The sequence below is a fragment of the Acanthaster planci genome, linkage group LG15 (genome assembly GCF_054643075.1).
Source record: "Acanthaster planci isolate LZ-2023a linkage group LG15, COTS_SCS, whole genome shotgun sequence".
Taxonomy (NCBI): domain Eukaryota; kingdom Metazoa; phylum Echinodermata; class Asteroidea; order Valvatida; family Acanthasteridae; genus Acanthaster; species Acanthaster planci.
Window position 1 is genome coordinate 13,291,090 of NC_141791.1, and position 20,279 is coordinate 13,311,368.

The window sequence follows — 20,279 nt, forward strand, 5'->3', positions numbered from 1 at the left end:
ATACTCAACACCGCAATAATATCCTTTGTGCAGGGCACAAGGCACACAGGTAATTTGGGGCAGGAGTTCAAGGATAAACTGGATCCAGTTGATACATGAGACTGTTGTGTTAGCAGTAGGTAAAGACCATTTAAAAAAAAAAATGAGCGTCAAATGAACTGCCGCTAAAATTTGCGGGTGCTTGTAAAGGACAAAACAGGAAAAATTGCAGGCGTGTGGATCGGTTATCCAGGATAAGAGGACAATTGAGCTGGAGGGAGGGTAAAACTCATTTGGTTGAAGTGGGACCACCAAAATAGAAGGAAATTGACAACAAACACTTTGCTGGTATGTTTGTTAAATACAGAATAATATTCTCTGTTCTCTGACGGTAATATGAAAGGGGAGGGAGACGAAACACATGTTAAGTACATGTACACTACTTTTATGACCGAAAGCACATTTAAAAAAAAAAGGCTGGCTGTACAGCTGTACCAGTGAATTTTTATATCCTAATCAACTGTTGGGGTGGATAAGGGTGGTTGCTCTATTAAGCAGGGAGCATTTGCCCTTTTCAGCTTCATGTGACCTTCTGGAGTGATGACGCTCAAATTCATTGCTCTTTACCAGCAACCCACCTTACAAACATTTTCATTGGTCGGTGTCAGGACAAACAATAGAAGTGTTGGGAAAATTACTCATGATGTTGTCTTTTTTGGGGGTCAATTTTCGATTTTTTTGCATTTTATATAAAAAAGTTTTGCTTGTGATTGGCAAGGGCAAAAATTCTTGCCATAGAGGCTTTGCGTGGCGGCCATCTTTTAGGGCAGTTCTTCTATTCCATGGGGAAACCTCCTTTGTGCATATCCCGTGGAACAAAGCCCTGGCCTACCAAGATGGCAGCCATGTAAACCCTCTATTGGCAAAATCTAGTGACTACTACAAGAATAAACAGAAATTGCAAGTAGAGAGAAAGAAGGAACTGTCAATGAAACCTAATATCATTATAAGAGAGGAGGCAGGATGATGCTAATGGATTCCATAGAAAAGTCTCACATTTTTCAATAAAGTTATCAGTGCATATAAATGTAACCTTTCAACAACCATAGAAATGCTACGTACAGACTCCTCCAAAACAGAAAGCCAACTACGACAAAGGGCTACAAAAGATTTTGAGAAGTCAAGCCCTGCTCAGGGAGGCCAACCAGATCTGACTTCACCAGTATGGAGTCTAGACATAAAGGAAGTGCCTAATTCAACCGACTCAGGTTTCGGTAAACCCTCGACCTATTTCTGACGCAAACAGCAAATTCCTCCAACAACTTGAACATGCTCTGGATGAGAACGAGTGCGAGGAAAATTAGAGCTTCCATCTACAAGTTGGGGCTTGACCGCAATTATTTTTGCCCTTATAAACCTAAGCATATACAATGATACTAACATTGCATTCAAATAAGCCTTTTGCGAGTTAAATTTGAATAAAATCAAACACACCTGTGTTAGCTGATTGCACTTTGATATATAACAATAGACTAATGAGCACTGTTGCCACAACTTGTGATTCGGGGCAAGCTTTTGCATAGCGACCACGATCTCTGGAATGGACTGGTTCCTTTGTGCCCTTCTTATCCGTCGAAAACAGTGTATTGGTGCAAGGCGTCTCTTATATACCTAAGAAAAAAACTTGACCCCGAATCACGAGGTATAGCAACCGTGTCTTTAGTATGGAAAATGCAATTGTTATGTTCACGTGAATTTAAAGAACTCATTTTTCCAGATTCTATTCAACTTTAGCTCGCAAAAGGCTTATAAATTCCGGCCTACAACTTTGACTCTCTGTTCAAAACCTCTACGTCATGACAGCAGGACCTGCTTGTATTTTCTCAGCCATGGGCATCAATGTCAGGACTTAAAATGTCCATAGAAGCTCTCAGAATACATCTAATCTCGAGGTAGTTGAACTCTTTGGCCATGTTCTAATGGCGATGTTGACATTTGCTCAGAAAACAAACCATGATGATGCCATCCAATATGAAACTAGAAGTCATGGCACCGGCTGACGCGCTAGACTTTATTTTACCACGCAGCAAAATTGTGGGATACATTCGCCGAATTCAGACAGTAATTACACCAAACAAGCGACCTGCTTTTCCTTAGTGAAAATTCATGTACGACTGGCCAGACTATATACTACCTGTCCAGGATGAAATAACAGGTCATGAACCTCTCACCCTGAGCACACGCTTTGCATTAGTGTGCACAAATTGACGTTATTTTTCCCAGGTTTTGAGGTTACTCAGTAGGGTCACCTCGTGGGCAATAGCCCTTGCAAGCTGACAGCGACCGATGGGTTCACTGTTCACCACAGACTGTTGGCTTCTGAATTTTTATTTTTTTTTTTGCAGAGAGGGCTAAGGGGCAAAGTTTCTGTTCAGAAGTGAAATCCATTTTTGAGAAGGAGGAAGGGGACACTGTGACTTTGCTAACCGGTGGGGTTTACCCAGCACAGAAAATGTTTGCGTTAGCACTCAAATAAAAAAAGGATACTGAACAATGTCATGCAATGTTTATCGGAAGTGACTGGTTCTCCGCCAATTCGCTAAATGTACATGTACAGTTTCTGCTCGGCTTCGGCTCTACAAAAAGGCTTCTGTGTGATCTTCCTGATGTTTTCAAATAAGTTTAACAATTGGGGAAAAAAAGGTTGCAAAGTATTCTGCTCACTTATTTCTTTTTATTCTACTAAAAGTGGGTTGAGGGCCAGTGTTGTTGGTCTATCAGAAGATAAGTAAGAACAGCAGGAAGGTCAAAGGCAAACGGAAACTTCTGTCACAACAGTTCATTCAGACAGCTCGAGATTTCATTTAAGACGTGTGATACAGACCCACAGAGATTTATAAGAACTCACTCGGCTGTACTCGGTTGGGCACTCGACTAGTGAGCAGTGAGCTAGAGGACTCCTGTTGGAACCCTTTGACAGTGCTGTCACTCAACTGTGTCGGAGTTGAGTAGCTACTCAGTTTAACTCTAGCAACATGCTGAAAAATATGTACAGACAAGAAGGCCACAAAACTCTGTAAGGCCCTCCAGCCTGAGGGAATAATGGATGAATGCATGAGAGATTAAACAAGCAAGCTCGGGTGAAATGGTTTAAGATAATTCGATGAGTGATGTGCAGGGTCCGGCAGAATATGGATGTATCGATTCAGTCTGGAGAGCCAATGAAGTGAACACAAGCTCCTCCTGTCATCCAAAGTCCCTTCAGAGTATACAGGACCTCGAATGAGTTGAGGGGGGAAAAAAAACCGCACTGCCTCTGGCAATACTTGGAGCCGGCAGAAAGAGCAACATGTGACTTACAAAAAGGCGTCAAAGTATTGATTGAAAGGGGGGGGTCATGTTCCAGAGGTTTGGGCGAAATGGGGGGGGGAATGAGTGTGAAGATCTTTGCCACTGTTTCAAATGAGTTGCTGAATGAAAGGGGTATGGTTCTAAGTCCTCCAAACATTTTTTTAAGGGGGGGTTTGGAGGTAAGACGAGAATGTCAAACTCAAGAAAGAAGAGAAGATGCAGAATCTGCTGCACTGGGAAAAAGAGAAGGCTTGTTTTAAAAAAGTAATGACGATCCCTTGGTGGGAACTCACAGTGTACAGGCGTGGCATACATAATGTGGACCTCTGCACAAAGAAGTCCTCATAATGTAGGGTGTGATAGCATTGTGTGGACTCGCACACGTCCACACAATGTTTTCCCCTCTCTGAAAAACAGCTTCTGAGGCATTTTTGGGGCAAAGTTATCCCTGCCAATATGAAGAGGAGCAGTCCAGGAAATCATCATCAAAAATCCAGCTTGAAAGAGTTATCCTAGTTGGAGAAAAAGGAGCACTTTCCTCAAGTTTCCTTAACCACAGGAGAACAAAGGAATGTCCACACTCGGGTATGTGAAACAATGGCAGCTGTGTGTGAGTGCGCAGGTTCATGTTTTTTTCCTTCCATTTTCTGTTCGAAAGTATGGTCTTCACATGTGCGTCGTGGAGCCTGCATGAGCCCGGTCGAAACTTGTCACTGTCCAGGCTGTTCTTTGCCGGTGAGGGGGCATACTGTCACCATTCAAAGTGCCGTCATTCAGATAATTTTCCAAATACAGATCAAGCCGAGTATGGAGATTATCTGCCCCGAGCTGAAGTGCACTTTCAATTGGCGAAAGAAAGACAGATGGTTACAACTGGGTTCTTGCATGCGTTCTGCGTGTATGCAAAGACCCTACATTCTGGAATTAAATTCATTGCGCATACTCGGCATGCTCCGCGTCAAAAGCACACATACTTGTGCGCCTACATGGTGAGTTGGTACTAAAAGGACCGTCAATTTCATTCCCAAACATGCTCTCTTTTGTTCCATTCGGAGTGGATACGAGAAGACCTTGAACAAAATGTTGGTCTTAAGAGATGGTCAAATTCATACAAATGATAACCCCTTGAAAAGACACGGTTAGACTTAGGCCTAGTGAAGGCATAGTAAGGAGGGGCTGTGCAATGGGGGACAGAAGGTGTGAGGGGGGGTTGGATTAAGCATGGCAAAGGGGGTTATTGAGGGGTGCTGGGGTTGGGTAGGGAATAGGATATGGAAGGACCTTGGGTCAATGCCATGGACCTACTAGCCAAAATGTGTACTACTTACAACTGGTTCTTTGTTCATGTTCAGCATTAATGTCCGGGGTACCGGTACCAATGAGGACGCAGTTCTGCACTGACCTTCAGAACTTATGTATTTATAATGTGACGAGACTATCCGCTGGTAAAGAAACGCTGATAAATTTGGACCTGCCCTCTGCAGCAACTGCATCATAATTCTCTCATTTTTATGAGTCGGGGAAAAATGAATGCTTCTGTTCTCTGAGCAGACAAGTTTTGTTTGTAAACATGTGATCTTTGGTTATTCTCAAAGCACTTTTTTTTACCCATGCAGCGAGGCAAAACCATTTCACAACCCACACGCGGGTTGAATGTACTTGCAGACAATGAGAAAGACACTCTTCAAGGCTAGCAACAAAATGTAAGTTCAGACGAAAACGGATGTATTAAACATTCATATGCATCACATTTAGAAAATCAGCATACTGGCACAAAAAGAACTCCTCAAGCATGTCCCACTATCAACCTCCCATTTGAGTGTTTTTGGTTTTGTTTTGTCTGCAAAGTGGGCAAATGACTGTCTGGAGGTCCAGTTAATTAGTCTAATTAATAAACAACTCATCCCAGAATTATTGGAGTGACAAGACCTTGGAAATACAACGACCGCAGTTCATCAATTTTGAAAAGCTTACAGTGAAACAATGAGGTTCATTTTTTAAATTTTAATTTCAGCTACAGTTTCCAAAGGCAATGGATTTTTAAAAAGGTCAATGTAATAAACAACTTCATGATGAAAACAGCTAGAATGAAAGTGCTCGGTGGAAAATAAAACAGCCGAACAAGGGCTTCAATGTTTGATTCCGGTATTTCTCAGGTGAGTCTTTTTTTTTTTTTAATTGACTTGCAATGTAGCTCGAAGGCCAATTAAGACAGATTGTCACGTGGCCTTCGATTGGCTGTTCCCTTCTGTGATTTTGAGATTGTGATAATTGTGAAATTCTATCAATCCTCTCTGAAATTTCCATGTCATTAGCTGAATCTCCTTGTGTGCCTGGCCACGGTGAATGCGGGATCTTACCAGGAGAGAGAGGGAGAAAAATAAGAGATGGAACCATTCAGACTGGCCTTGGACAAACACTGCAAACACACGCTACAGCGAACTGAAATAAACTTGTACTTTTCTTTCTTAATGTTGCGGGTTGTTCTGAGCTGAGGGGGTTATGGCGACAAAAGACCAGGTTAAATTTGAGTTGGATGGGGTTGCTCGAGTTGAGGGGCAACTGGACAGACTGCCAAATCCGGCTTTCGGCAAGATGACAATGACAATGGGGGGGGGGAGAAACAGTGAACGACAACAGGAGTACGTGCAACCGCTCTCTGCACTTCAGCAGGGCAAGCTGGGTTGAGTGAACGCGTGAAGGTCGGCCATGCCAGGGCGCTGTGCACTATTTCCCAAGGCTACTGTCAGGTCGGCGTCTTGCTGGGGGGGGGGGAAAAGAAATCATATGGTTGGGGGGAAATCGGCTTGCACTGGCTGGCCTTGAGTCGGATATGTACAGACAGACGTGCCGCTCTCTCGCAGGCTACCACCAACCTCTGAAGGGATATAAGAGAACATAATCAGGTGTTCTGGGCATGGTATTCCCCCTACCCTACAAACAAGGTCCCTCCAACTGGTTGGGGGGGAGGGGGGTTGGCTTCGCAGACCGACCGACCAACCATAACAATGAAGGGGGAAAGAAGAGATTAACTATGCCTGTCCTTGCTTGGCCTAGATACCCGAGGCCAGTTAGTAATGGCTGCAGGCCGAAGGACTATTGTCATAGAGAGAAAAAAAATATTATAATGACAGAAAAAAAATTGCAGGCAGTGTCTGCTTTTTTTTTGGATAATGCTGGCAAAATGCCCAAGGACGCAACCTGGGTCTGGAACTGAATTAACCCAGACAGAATTCAGTCAGACAGGGCGGTAAACGGTAAAACGTAAGGGGTTATTGGTCTGATGACTATTTTCAGAAAGAAACCGGTGTCAGACCATGAACTTGTGACTGGTCTGTGCGATCCAAGAATGCCACTTGTGTTTGGCGTGCTACCGGTGGTCCTGCAACAAGCTATACCTGATCACGTTCTGGCGGAGGAACTCAAACAAAATCACGTACAATTTATTAAGTACATGTACATGTATTCTGAACAAAAGAAAAAAATTGGGTTTGATTGAAAAAGTGCTTCAGGAAGAAGGGAGCACAGTTCTATTTCCAAGCTGAACGAGTCTGTACTTTGTGAATGCATTTTGGCATCTGTACAGGATTACAAACAGTAGGAACAGAACTTGAAAAAGTCCAATGGAGGTAAATGCACATGTATGTTTGGAGTACAGAAGTGAACACGTGCACAATTAAGTGTGTAAAAGGCATAAGCGCGAGAACCAGCACTTGAACCAAATCCTACACCTACTCCATCCTTTTGCATTACACTTCCTGGTTCGAACGATGTCACGCTTCGCGGTGCTCTATGGGATATGTCGTTTTCGTGCCTGCCATTACCCCTTTGGTAACTATAGAGGGCGCCCTTGAGAACTCCCTTGCATGAGCACAAGACGAGTGTAGCGCTTACGTGCTGTGTACATTGTAATCCTCAACCTCACTGAGTGTTACTCAAAACTAATGTACAAAAAAGGAACCAAAAAACTTGGCCAAACGCCTAAACCCTGTCTAAAACAAATTAAGAAATACTTGGTACAGAATGATCAGACATGGCGACGGAGCCCGTGTCATACCCACTGACAAATGCTATTAGAAACCAGAAAGGGAGCATTTAGGGAGTAAAGTGCTCGCATCCTCAGTCCATGGAATTCAGTCGTTGATGTGTTCTCCCTCTCACTCTTTCTGCCTCCGAAGATAAACACCTTCCCCCCAAATGCCCCTGCTAATCCTCGACTCGATTTAACAGAGCCTAAAGCTCCTCACGCACCGACAGTTTTTTTTTTTTTTCAGGCGTGACCTCGGAGGCTTGCACTTTTGCGCTATCAACTGATGGAGTCACTGGCGGTCATTGGCTCAGTCTTCGGGTAGGGTGGGGCTAGGATGAGGGGGGGAGGCTGGGCAACGTAGGAGTTTTAGGGAAGGGGGAATGGGTGTAACTGTTAGGACAGGGCCAGGGTGGAGAAATCTGTTTTGCTTTCAGAAAAGCAATCAATCAGAAAAAAAGGCAATTTGTCAATGAAACTCATTTTCGATGACAACAGATCAAAAGCTGGGCTTTTCTGACGATCCTTAATTTTTTTCCCTCGGGGGGTGTTTTTTCCATAATCAGTTGGCATCAAGTTGATGCTTGCATTTTTCATCCAGAAAATTGAGACACATTTGATGGTGAGCTGAAATGGTGTGAATGTCGACTATTAGAGTCAAGTCATCCAAACCAAGTCTGATAATCACCAAAGCTAGTGTAAGTTCTAGCACTGGGTTTTGCTGCCGGGGCAAGGCTGCGCAATATCGTAGCATTTGGCGAGTACGTGTCAACGATGGATATCAACAGGACTTCCAGATGATATACTCTGGACAAAAAAAAAGTGACGGGAAAACATGAGCACTGCGAAAGGGCGATTCTGAAAACTTGGCAAAATGGCAAAGTTCACTTCCTTCTTCTGAAAACAAACAAGCTGGCCTCGTTCAGAGTTCCTCATGAAGTGAAGAATGGCTTGTCACGTTCTGCTTCACAATGCCAGAAATCTATGGTCCATTCTGACAGAACAATGACGTAATTTTTTTTTCTTCTGGAGCTACATCCTTTTTGCACGGAAAACAAACATTGAAAGTCACAGGGAAATAACAATGAAAATACTGAAATGCAATTGCACAAGGAGTTAGAAATAATCTGTCCACTTAATGAACAAATAACGGCATCCAATGTATGATCTCAATCAGTGACTTTATCAATAAACAAACATCTTGTCTCATTTCCATTCTTAGTGGAAAAAAAGACATTGAATTGACTGCTGAATGCAATCCAAGCAAAAGTGGATATAAGTCACAACAAATAAATAAATTATAAAATGTCATAAATAAATTAAAATAAATTTAGAAAGCATTGGTAATACTATTGTCCTTTTATCAAGTTTACCTTTTCTTCTGAAAAAAAGAAAGTTGTTTATAAATTATAAATCATGATGAAGCTGGTAACATATATATACACTTCTGCAATTAGCTGAAATTCAGGAAATTACCCCCAACAATCCTGGTGCTCTGAGAATTTTATAGGGGTTACTAAATTAAGAATTCACGGAACTGTCAGGCACGTACAGAGGACGTGACAGTTGAACGGAATCAGAAGGGGAAAAAGAAGGAGAGAAACAGAAAGAAATACCCTCAGTGTCTGCCCTTGAACAAAGCTACCAAAATGTGACGGGGGTCTACTGTATTTCAACATTCAACTGAGCAGGGCTATACGAGAGATACGTGACAGCTCAAATGGAACAGTTCGGGCGAGAGCGTGTAGTCAGACATAACAACCGAGAGACAGGGAGAATGAAGGAAAGCAGGGAGTAAAAGTGTAGTGGTGTGGGGAGCCTTCACCGACGAACAGTAATGATCCCCCTGTCCCCTGTGGGCTGAACAGAATTGGGTTAATACATTCAGCTGAGCAGAAGGGGGGGGAGTTGCAGTGCACGAGCTCCCCTCTCTCTCCTCCCTCTCTCTCTCTCTCTCTCTCCTCGCTCTGTGGACATTGAACCTGAGCGGTGAGTTATCCCTGCTGAGCCAAGAGGGGATCAAGTTACCCGGGCGCTGAGGCACCTTTATGATGTTACCTTGACCCTAGCGACTAGCAAGGGTTTGGCCCAACTGTGAGGGTAATTGGCCGGGGGTGTTTAAAGAGACTGCGCTAGTCACTAGTCACGTAGGCCAGAAGAAGTATCAATGGCAAATTGAGAAAAAAAAAAAAAGAGTGAGAAAACGAAATTACCTGCGACAGAAACTTGGCCTTTAAAAAGAAAAAGTCCAATCTACGTCCCCATGATGCCACCATTACGCATGAGTGATTAATTTGTTGTGGCTTGCAAGACCTGCAGCATTTACGAGCAACTTTGTATGGGGGGACTTTGAACTTGGGGTTAAATAATGAAAGTTTGGTGGGGACTGCATACTGCCTGGGAATGAATGGGAATTTATTGTGACAGAGAATAATGACGGGTATTTATGGAGCTGCACAATGAACAAAGTGACTCATATCTCTCAACCCTGACATTTTGTCCAGCATTTAACCTGATTTTTCCAAACTCTGTGGTTTTTAAGCTCACAGACACAAAAAAAACAACCTGAACTTCCAGCAAAAAATATAGGACCCCCCCAAACCCCAACCTTCAAATATAAAACTAGTTCAAAATCACCATGAATTTAAATCGCACTCGTTGAATTCACATTAAATACATTTATTTTAATTGTTGTTCTAGTCTATGCATTCGTTTGCCAGGATCAGAGACCACTCATAGACAAGCCACATATCACCAAAGCTGTCACGTTTTACTGAAACATCCTTACAAGTCAAGTCCCATAGGATACCCGACTTAAGCAACAGAAGTAACAAGTTGCCAGGGCCACTTTCGAGTTGATGGGACTTTTCCAGGAATCTTGTCTGATGGAAATCATGGAACCCTTGAAATTGTTTCACCAACTCAATGCTTAGCACGGTTCTTGCCAGAGCACAAAATGTGAGTGGATTTTACAAAATGAGTTGTTTGGTAAATTCTGGTTTAGTTGTAGCGAGACAGAGCCAATTGAGTTTTGCTGCATGACCCATTTGTGCATCCTGATCAAAATGGACAATATATCCTATTAATTAAAGGCCTTTCACTCAAGATTTGCTTCGACAACTTGTGACTGATATGGCTAGGTTAGGTCACAAAACAGCCAAGAACCGGTTACAAGTGATGCTCACAACAGGCAGGTTTTGGTACCCAGCCTTTGCACGGCAGAGCAATCTTTGCTTTGCAACTCTGTGATTTCCGACAAACTGATGGCAGAATGGTCTTACAATCCAGGAGTCTCTGATACCTGCTTGCACAGCACCAGACTAAACCTCTGACCTTTATGAAAGTTGTGCATGGCACAGACTGACAGCATTGTGGTAAACCCCCAATTTGTTTTCAACATCTGACTGCCTTTTTCTCCAAACGCCCATTGAAAGCGAAATAACAGAACTTCCTTGTACAGAAGGTCATTTTTTCCCCTAAAAATGTTTATGTCAATCTTTCTAGTGGTCCAGCCCTGCTCATCATGTATGCTATCACAATGCATTTAAAAATGCCTTTCCCCGGAACTTTGCCAGTTTAATGAAGGTTTTTGAAATTCCATGTGTGATTAGGGTGACCCGTGGGGGGGCATGATTGTAGGGCCAGACACAGGATGGGGCCAGGAAGAGAAGCAGACCAAACAAACAATTACAACTAAAAATGGCCAAATGAACAAAACCATCTGGCCAATGAAGGCATCAGCTTGACTGTCAAGTAAGCAATCAATCTGTCAGTCAGTCAACCAATCAACTAAACAGCCAACTAACCACCAAAATTGATTGAGAGAACTATCGACCAACCGATCATTGGACTGACCAATGAACCCACTGACTGACAAACAGACCAATTACCACCCAACAAACCAACATGTACACAAACCAACCAACTGTCCGACCAACTGTATATCTGAGTGACCTATCAAGTAACCAACTGACTGATCAGGGCTGGACCACTAGTCCAACTAACCAAGTAACTGGTTCTGATACACCATACCCACAACAAAAAATGACAGACAGACCCACCAACCAACACAGGTTCATCAACATGATCAAGCTGATGTAACACAGAAACATTTTAATCCAAAACTGCTGGGAAGAAAAAGCTGTAAATTGCTCTTTAAGGGCATGAAAGTTACCAGATGCCACAAACCTTTTGTTTTTCAATTCCTGACATAGAATTTTATCCAAATGCCAAGCAGTGAGTCATAAATACTGAGGCCGAGAGATTTACAGATGTTCCATTAAAGAAAGGCTCTTGAATATCAAATGTTGGCTTTTCTGTAATTTATAACTTGCCTGGCCGACTGGTGGTGTGTCCCATTTCACAACTTTGAAATTCAAGAGGCGGGGAAGGCTGACCCTTGACCCCTGGGCGTCCAGGGGCCCCTCGGGTGGAGGTCAAGGAATGCTGGAAGGGTCTTGAGAGGATAAAATGGGAAAGAGTCTGACATTTGTAGGTCAGGATTAGCAGTGAGGAAGTCACGATCGCTTCCTGAGATGATGGGGAGAGATGGGAGGGGGAAGAAAGGAATCTCAAGAGGGGAGAGGGCGGATGAAAAGAGACAAGTGGGGAATGAGAAATTTGGGAAGAGGGTTCAAGATGGGACAATGTCGGGTCTAATGAGGAAGGGAAGGTTCCCGGATGCAAGGGGGAAAAGTGTGAGGGTATGCCTACAACAGTGCAGTGTACAGAGTTGTGACATAAGATCTTGTGTATAGGGTGTATGATGCCATTTTGTTTCCAAAATGGTGGGTTGATAACTTGCTATGTGTGGGATTGCACTAGTTGATCAGGAAAAGAGCTGTGAAGTTTAGCACTTTGAGGAGCAATGATAATTTGTAGATCAAAGTTGGATGACTGATGATTCCAGGCATAAGCATGCCTAAGGACCTTGGAACCAAAATGGCTTCTAATCTACAGTTGTCACAATAGACAACTATGGCTTGGAAGCAGGGTAAGCATGGCAGGTAGGTGTCCAGTCAAAATGGAAGTATGATCTGATCCTCTGAGATATATTCTGTCCTGGGGCCAATTTCAAAGAGCTGCTCAGTTAAGCACAAAATTTGCTTAAGTGCAAAAAAAACTTGCTTAAAAAACAAAGGTTACCAGTCATGCTAACCAAAGGATAGGTTAATACCATTCCAAGACAATATACATCACATGGAGTTTTGGCTGGTAACCTGATTTATTTAGCAAGGTTTTTTCATGCTTAAGCAAATTTTGTGCTTTAGCAGCTCTATGAAATTGGCCAGTTGTGTCGACTCTCTCTAAAATCTGCTTACTTGGGAAGTTCATATGTCTTCAGGTTAGCCCACTCCCCCCTTTCTGCCTCATAAAGGTCTGGGTCATTCACAACCCTGTTCACTGCAGAGAGAGAGAGAAAAAATAGGTCAGCCTCTTCCCCTGGATTGAACTGTGATTATTCAGTCATCTTCAAGAATCCCCATCTTGTGGGGGGGGCAGCTAATTGACTGGAATGATGGAAGGCCAGGGAAGGGGGTGTGGCAAACAGGAAGAGAGAAGAAGAGGGCATAGATCAAGGAGAAAAAAAAAACACCCTGGGCAAAATTGGGGCGATCCACATTTGCTAATGCTGGGGGAGGGTTGCTTCTGAGATGCAGATCCCCAACAAGATCTCAAACTCACGACTATATTATAGAGGCTTCCTGAGGTACTGGGAGAGTTCCCAGATGGAATAGTCTCAACAAGATCACAAACTGAGATTCCACAATCACAACTGTCTTGAATCTACCCAGAAACTCTGCCTTGGGCACTTTTGCTTTTGATTCCAAGACAGGCTTAACATTCTAAATTTGTTTCTAGGGCAAAAGTCCAGGCCTTTTTTTGGTTACAGCTGGTGTTGAACTGTATTAGATGTCAGCAAGAATAAAAAAAATACAAATGATTCGGACCAGAACAAGTAAAACTGCTAGTGAACAAATCTACCAAAACAAAACTTCAAAACGATTCAAGAAGTACATTTTCATTGGAATTTCAGGCTATTCATGGTGAAAGACAGCGATAGGTGTCTCCTGACGATGGACTGAGCACGCAGTCCGAAACGTCGAGTATACTCCCGGTCCTTTTCAGAACCACACATACTTATAAGAGATATATTCCTTCACATGGTGCTACTGCAAGCCTTCCCACGTATTACATTTTCATTCAAAAAATGTTAAAGAAATATGAATTTTCAACAGGACAAGAAGCATTGTTCGTCTCTTAAATCTTGCTAATATACTCCTACATGCGAGAAGCTATTTTAGTTATTGTAATGTACAATTGTGTGCGTTATTGCAACTGATCTTGTATATGGTTTGCACATCAACAATCTGCCAGTCGGTACACCTGAATATTCGGATATTCGATCGAATTGAAGGTTGAATATTCGAATAGTGAAGTATTCAAATTGACTCAGGCCTACTGTCTGGGTGGAAATTCCACATCTGCAGTCATCTTATTCTACAGTAATATTCCTTGTTAAAAATTTACCATCTTTATCTGCATTACACTGTCCAGTGCTAACAGGCTAGAATTCTACCAGCACTTTGTAATCTGTTCATGCCTAACAGAAAACCAACATCAACCACAAAAATCCCATCTTGATTAAAGCTGGCAGTGGTGAGGCAGGTATGCCTGGAAGCTGGACAACTCTCTTTTTCTTCGACCTCCCAGCCTGTGATGCAAATCCATTAAAATCTGCCACATGATCCCGCCCCCCCAAAAAACAATACCTTGGTCCTAGGGGCTGACTTTTGATGCATGTCCAATCCAGTCTCTTTGAGGGCCAAGGCTGAGGTCGTCTGTCACAGAGACAAGCCCTGCTCTGTCTCAGTTCTCCTGTTAGGAATTGGCTCTCCTTGTCACCTTGCAGCTTGTCAAGCTTCAGGGAGCCCATAAAATGTTGTTGGAAATTTATGCTGAGATGACAGGTTTGTAGGGGATTCTAGTGCTGGGCCTTTTGGCCCTAGCTGTTTCACCAGCTCATCTGCTAATTGTTATTTCATGAAAGCGTGAATCGCTCTTGGCAGGTACTCCAAAAACAGACAAAGACAAAAGTGTCAAGGGACTCCTGCTTTACAAAAACAAAACCCTTCCTCAAGTGTATTTTTGTAGGAGACTGGGGTTCACTAAATCATTTCAGAGTTCACTGGGGATAAAGGCATATGGTTAGTATCTGGCAGAGATAACGCTGTATAGGTTTTGATTTACGATCTCATGCAGGAGGCAACTTTTGGGCATGGATGGCAAAGATTATGATCTGGATGACTGTGTATCTGCCAGTAGGTCCTTTCATGCCAAGATGGGGGGGGGAACCAGTGACAAAGAATGTATGCCCCCCAACTGTTTGGCTGGTAACTTGTTCCTGCAAAGTACATGCTGAAACAATATTGAAACTGGAAAGGCTGATCCTATGTTGTGAGTAAAAAGTCAGAGAAGGTTTTCTTGGGTTTCGCTGGCTTCACCGATATTTATCCATCAGTATGGATATTTTTTTTAGCTCAATAAAAAGTCATGTCTCCCTATCTACCCAAGGCCAGAAAAATTTCCTTTTTTAACAGCTTTAAAGGGCGCTTTGGTCTGAGGCAAAGTCTGTGATGAAGACAATGAGGGATGGAAATGAGATTTTCACAACCCTCTCAGCAACACTAGATGTGCATCTGGTTCCAAGAAGTTGTACTGTTCTCACAGCACGTGACCTTCTATTGCACACCAGACTATTATAATATTTCCTTCTCTGCATTATGGCCAACGCACTGGAAATTACACAGAACTGCTAACCATAGATATGATATATACACTTTGTAAGCAAAATATAGGACCTGAATTTGTTGTTCCTTCAATCAAATGAAGCTACACAAAAGACAGGAGGCTGCTCTATGTCTTTCTTCATTCCAGGGATATATTTCATGAGTCTTGTATACATAGCATGTAAACCAAGGAACAAAGGATAGACGTGGTGAGCGCAAAAGCACTTGCACTTTTCTGTTTCACAACTTTTCTCCGACCTGTGGGAACTGTATGTTTATTTGATCAGAATTCTGTTTATTTCCTCAAGTGGAGTTTATGCTTGCATCCTTCCCTTTTTCTTGCTGATAAAGGGGCATTTATTTTGACAAGGGGTGGTTTTTTTATGTAATGGTCATGAATTAGCTAGCTTCTGGAGGCTACGAGGGAGCAGGTTGACAGTGAGGGCAACCGTGAGAGTTTTCTTCCCTCTCTGTTCTGACAGCGAGGTGGGACTGCTTTCGCATTATAGGTCCGACCCTGAGCATGAACCATACATGTACATGTACGGGCGTGCCTGAATAATGCTGTCCATGATTTTAGAAATTTGGCATTTTGAGACAAACAAGTTGATGGGTCTACCAGAACCTTCTTTGACTCGGCCTCTAAGCATTCTACGAGGGATGTGCACTTTTGCAAAAGTTTTCTTCCTCGGGCGTTTGGAGAGTAATTTCTACTAACTCTGCTTACTGACAGTTGGGGATCACTGCTCACCGCAGCAGAAAATTCAGTGCCAACAGTAAGCAAATTTCACTGCTAAGCAAGTACCGGTAAATATGCCCATGAGTATGATACAGATGCCACATCTGAGTGGTTTACAGCACAGAATTTCCGCACTGGAGCTTTCCGGATGGACGGATAGTTTTTTGCTACAGAATATCCGCGGTAAAGTTTGCCTGCAAGATTAGTTTGTACCGGTACACGTACATTTTGTAAATAAAAACCTTGCTCCATAACATGGGGGAAAAAAAACGTACAAATTACCAACAATCCTGCTCTACATGAAATACAGTCAAGTTCCTTTTCACTTCCAGCAAAACAATTCTAAAAGGGAGGCATATTCTCTTCACAAAGCTATTTGTTTCAGTGCAATTAGAGATTCACTAGGACAAACAGTCTGAATTGCAATTTTTGTCTGTTGCGGCTTATTACCCTGATTGGTGTGGTTTCGCAAGAACATCTCATGCAGACAAAACCACCAACAAGAAGTTCACTGAAACAATCTTCATATACCTTGCATTTGTACGTGCTATGGAAGAAATAACACCAACTGTGCTGGGACTAGAACCCCAGTCCCCCAGTGCAACTACCCAAGTGTTCAACCCACGATCGGTCTGCAGCCCCGGTATTTTTCCCCAGGCACTTTAGGATCTAGTCTGGAGCCAACCTAGAGCTACCATCCAATTAGATGTAGTAAAGTCAGGGCGGGCGCTCCGATACTCACGTGACAATTATCTAAAATCCAGGAACTCAATCCTCTACCCTCCCTCTAAATTCATTTTCATGTTTACCTTGAGAACGAGACAGAGGCTACATTGATCGCTTCAACAAAAGGTCATATCATTCTGCATCCTCCCATCTCATTACTCAGGAATGGTATATGGGGATGTCAAAGGATGTATAAACCATCACGGCAAGTTCATGGAGAGGTTAACGTAAGCAATACTGCCCTGCTTTTCCTGGTTTCAACTTACGGAATGGCTCAGTGGCATGATGGGTTACGTGACCAGCAAGCAATAAACAGAATCGCAGGTAACAATGCATTGTTCATGTGTTTGCCCCACTTCCAACAGCCATGTAGACAACGACAGTTAGGCACTGCATCTGAAAGTGCAGCTTTTAATGTCCTTCTACATGTTATGACTAAAAGCTCTGTTTTTTTTTAAATCGACTCATCTCTGACCCCCAGTGGGGGAGAGGGGGGTCGTGCCCGTGGCCGAAATGAGTTCTCCTGACTTCTTTGGCTAAGTTACAAAAAAAAAAGATTGCCATCTGGTTTGGGGAAAATAGGGAATAGGTGGGGCATTTTATTTATTTTTATATTTTCAAGATGGCCGCCACTTCCATAACCGTGTGTGCAAGTTGACCTGGAGATCGCACGGTCACCAACAGAGTCTAATGTTAGTTTAGCAGTTCCAGCTTGTAAGTTTTTCCTTTTCCGATCAATCAGTGGACTTTTGCTGTGTTCAATAACTAAAAAAAAATACATAAATAAATAAAAACTAAGGCGGCCCACAAAAGAAGTGGGCAGATCGCTAAACATGTTTGTTTTTTTACTTGGCCTTATTATAAACCAACTTAAAAATAAACGACCATTTTTTTCAGGGTCCTCAAAATAATCATCAAGCACAGAGAAACGAGATTGATAAATATGGAACATTTCAAGTAATTTGAAATTCACTAAAAACAGGTGAGGGGATTCAGCCATGGAAACGAGGCTCAGACTTGTACTTGGGGGAACATCTCATCGATATTCATTTCCCTGTAACAACATAGTTTCAGGCATTTTCTCAGCACCAAAAGACAAGAGAACCAACGTGTGTGTTTGCAGAACTTGCTAGTATTTGCAACATGTTATAACATTCCAGATTCTGGGTGTTTGAGCAACAGATTTGGTGATGGAAACACTTACTAGAAATCCAGCAATGTGAATAAAAAGGGAAAAGACTATCAGATCAGTTAAAAAAAATAAATAAATAAATAGATAAATGGACCAACAAGCTTCATGATCGGAAGCAACTTTCAGTTATGTTTGATAAGAGTATGCAAGTTTGTTTTTATAGTTGGTTGACTTGCTGGTTTATATTTATCCACAAAAAACAATAGGAGTAAAACACTTGTATGCCAGCAACTCTTACTTCATGATCATTATCCTTTGTTCAAAACTCCAGATCCAACTACTATAGCAAACTCACTCCAATACTTTACCAGAGACTTAATACTTGTATTAAAGGTTCACGTGCCCTTTGCTTTGGAAAATGTTGATGCTCAAAATCACAAATGAAAATGCGATGAGTGCTGGTCAGATCCAATCTTGTTTCCAGATCCAATCTCATTTTTTGTTTTACGGGCGTCTTCATAAAAACCATCTGTCCCAGTGGAATGGGCCCCCCCTGCTGGGTGCACACCTGAAAATGCCAACTACATGTACTGGCCCAGGTTGGCTTGAAAAGCCATCGCGGTGGAGATTTGCATTTTAATTCGCAGTCCCAATCTGCCCGGTTATGATCACCCACCTTGGAGACACGCAACGTTCCGATACAGGACAGTGGCCATGTGGTGTTGCACAGGCATATGAAAAAAGATTTGCAACTTGAGTGATTGAAACACCATGTTAAGGAGCTTAATAAATGCAGTGCAGTAGACTGCAAATGAAACCAATTCTCAGACGGGAATCTTTCTGTGACCTGGGTTTTTGAACCAAACAAAAACGTGGGGTTTTGGAGGAAGGAGGGGGCAATTTGGAATTTGAAACATTAACACCAGAAGTTTTGTGACAAAATGGAATTACCAAAATTAAATAAATCCAGCCTCAAAGTTGTAATCTTCCATTTTGTAAAACAGTATTAGTTGAATAATTGCCCATCATGGACTTTTTTTTTGGCTTAAGTTTTAAACATTTGTTTATATCCATTTCAAAAATATGACAGCTTTAACCAGTCTCCTGAAATTGTACCCTGTCAGAAAATAACTGGGTCGGCAAAAGGCACACGTGGGTTTCTCACATTGCGGACTCCACCCAAAAAGGGTCAAATGAGTGGAGGAAACCAAGGGATGCAGCCTATTCATAGACACAACTTCCAGGCCCACTTCAGCAACATTACACAACCGTTCACAGCCGGACTAAAACAAAAAGGGCAGTTCACCGAAAACATGCCCTGCCGCTCAGCTGTAGCTGGTTAGGACCTTCACAGGCAACTGCATGAACTCTGGTGCGCTATTCCATGAAAATGTACCTTGGTATGTATCGACCATATTTACAAGTACATTGTGGAAGCCAGCTTGGGTTGGGGTTAGGGTTGGAGAGTTGGATTACAGTTTTGGTTTAGGGTCAAGGTTAGGGTTTAGGGTCAATGGCTTGTCCATCCCGGCACGATCAGGGGTCAAGTGGTTGAGAAATCCGCAGAAGGAAACAGGAGGTCGTTAATTGGTTTATATCTAGCAACTCTGACTAATTTTATTGTTCCTGACTTTGCTTTCTGAAGAGTTTGAATCTCAGTTACACACACAAGTGTGAACGCCGTCAATCGTGGACTCCCTATTGTTCCTCCTTTGTTCATACTTTAACTTTTTCGGAAGACCTCCCACATGTTTTGTACACGTTTTCCAAACCGCGGACTCTTCGGCAACCGTGGACCCTATTGTCCCCTATTGTTATAGATCCACGATTTGAATGTGTATACAAACTCACTTTACCATCTGCCTTACAGTCCAACATTGGCAGCTGGCAAAGCATTGGCAACATTGGTCCATATTTAGGACTGACAAGATTATTTTTGAAAAGCACGCTTGGTTTTAGGATAATTATGGGACAAATTCTTCTTTCTGGCAAGTTGTCATTGTGAAGAAATGCAATGAAAGAAGGCTGTTCCAATGATGCGACACAGTTTTGGAAATTGCTGTGAGTAGGTCATTTTTAATTTGGCATACATGTAGGGCGCGCAAGCATTGACATGATGCATGTGTATTTGTTGGGCATGTAACACCGCACAGCTGCAATTGATGGAAGGAGAGCGTGTCCCTGACGCTGAATTTTTGGATGCAATTCAAAACGTGACTATGCAACTTCTCTTTTGAAATGGAGATCCTAGAATATTGCTTCCCTAAAAATATACAGCACTTGCCGAATTCAAACTTCTTAAGGTTATTTTCATAGCACCTCCTTTAGTTTCTGGGGCTTTTGTTGCCTTATACAAACCTAATGCACAAATGACAAATGATGGACTGTACCTTCAATGTTTGTACCAAGAAAAGAAAAACAAGACTTCACACAATTGAGATCACACACGAGTGTGTGAAAGTTGCCCTCAAGGATCATTTTGTTTTGGGGGGGGGGAATCTGTGTAGATGGATTGGATCAAAGGCAACAAAATAT

The 20,279-nt window shown here is 42.6% G+C and overlaps 1 protein-coding gene and 1 long non-coding RNA gene across 2 annotated transcripts in view; both read right to left on the reverse strand.

Moving 5' to 3' along the window:
* Positions 1-20,279, reverse strand: part of LOC110978898 (proteasomal ATPase-associated factor 1-like) — a 50,354-nt gene that overhangs the window by 12,857 nt on the left and 17,218 nt on the right. The window lies entirely within an intron of this gene.
* LOC147796715 (uncharacterized) lies at positions 11,425-17,867 on the reverse strand. The gene is made up of 3 exons (XR_015427818.1): positions 14,131-17,867; positions 12,679-12,760; positions 11,425-11,813 (listed from the first exon to the last, which is right to left on the reverse strand). It is a non-coding gene; the product is annotated as an uncharacterized LOC147796715 (long non-coding RNA).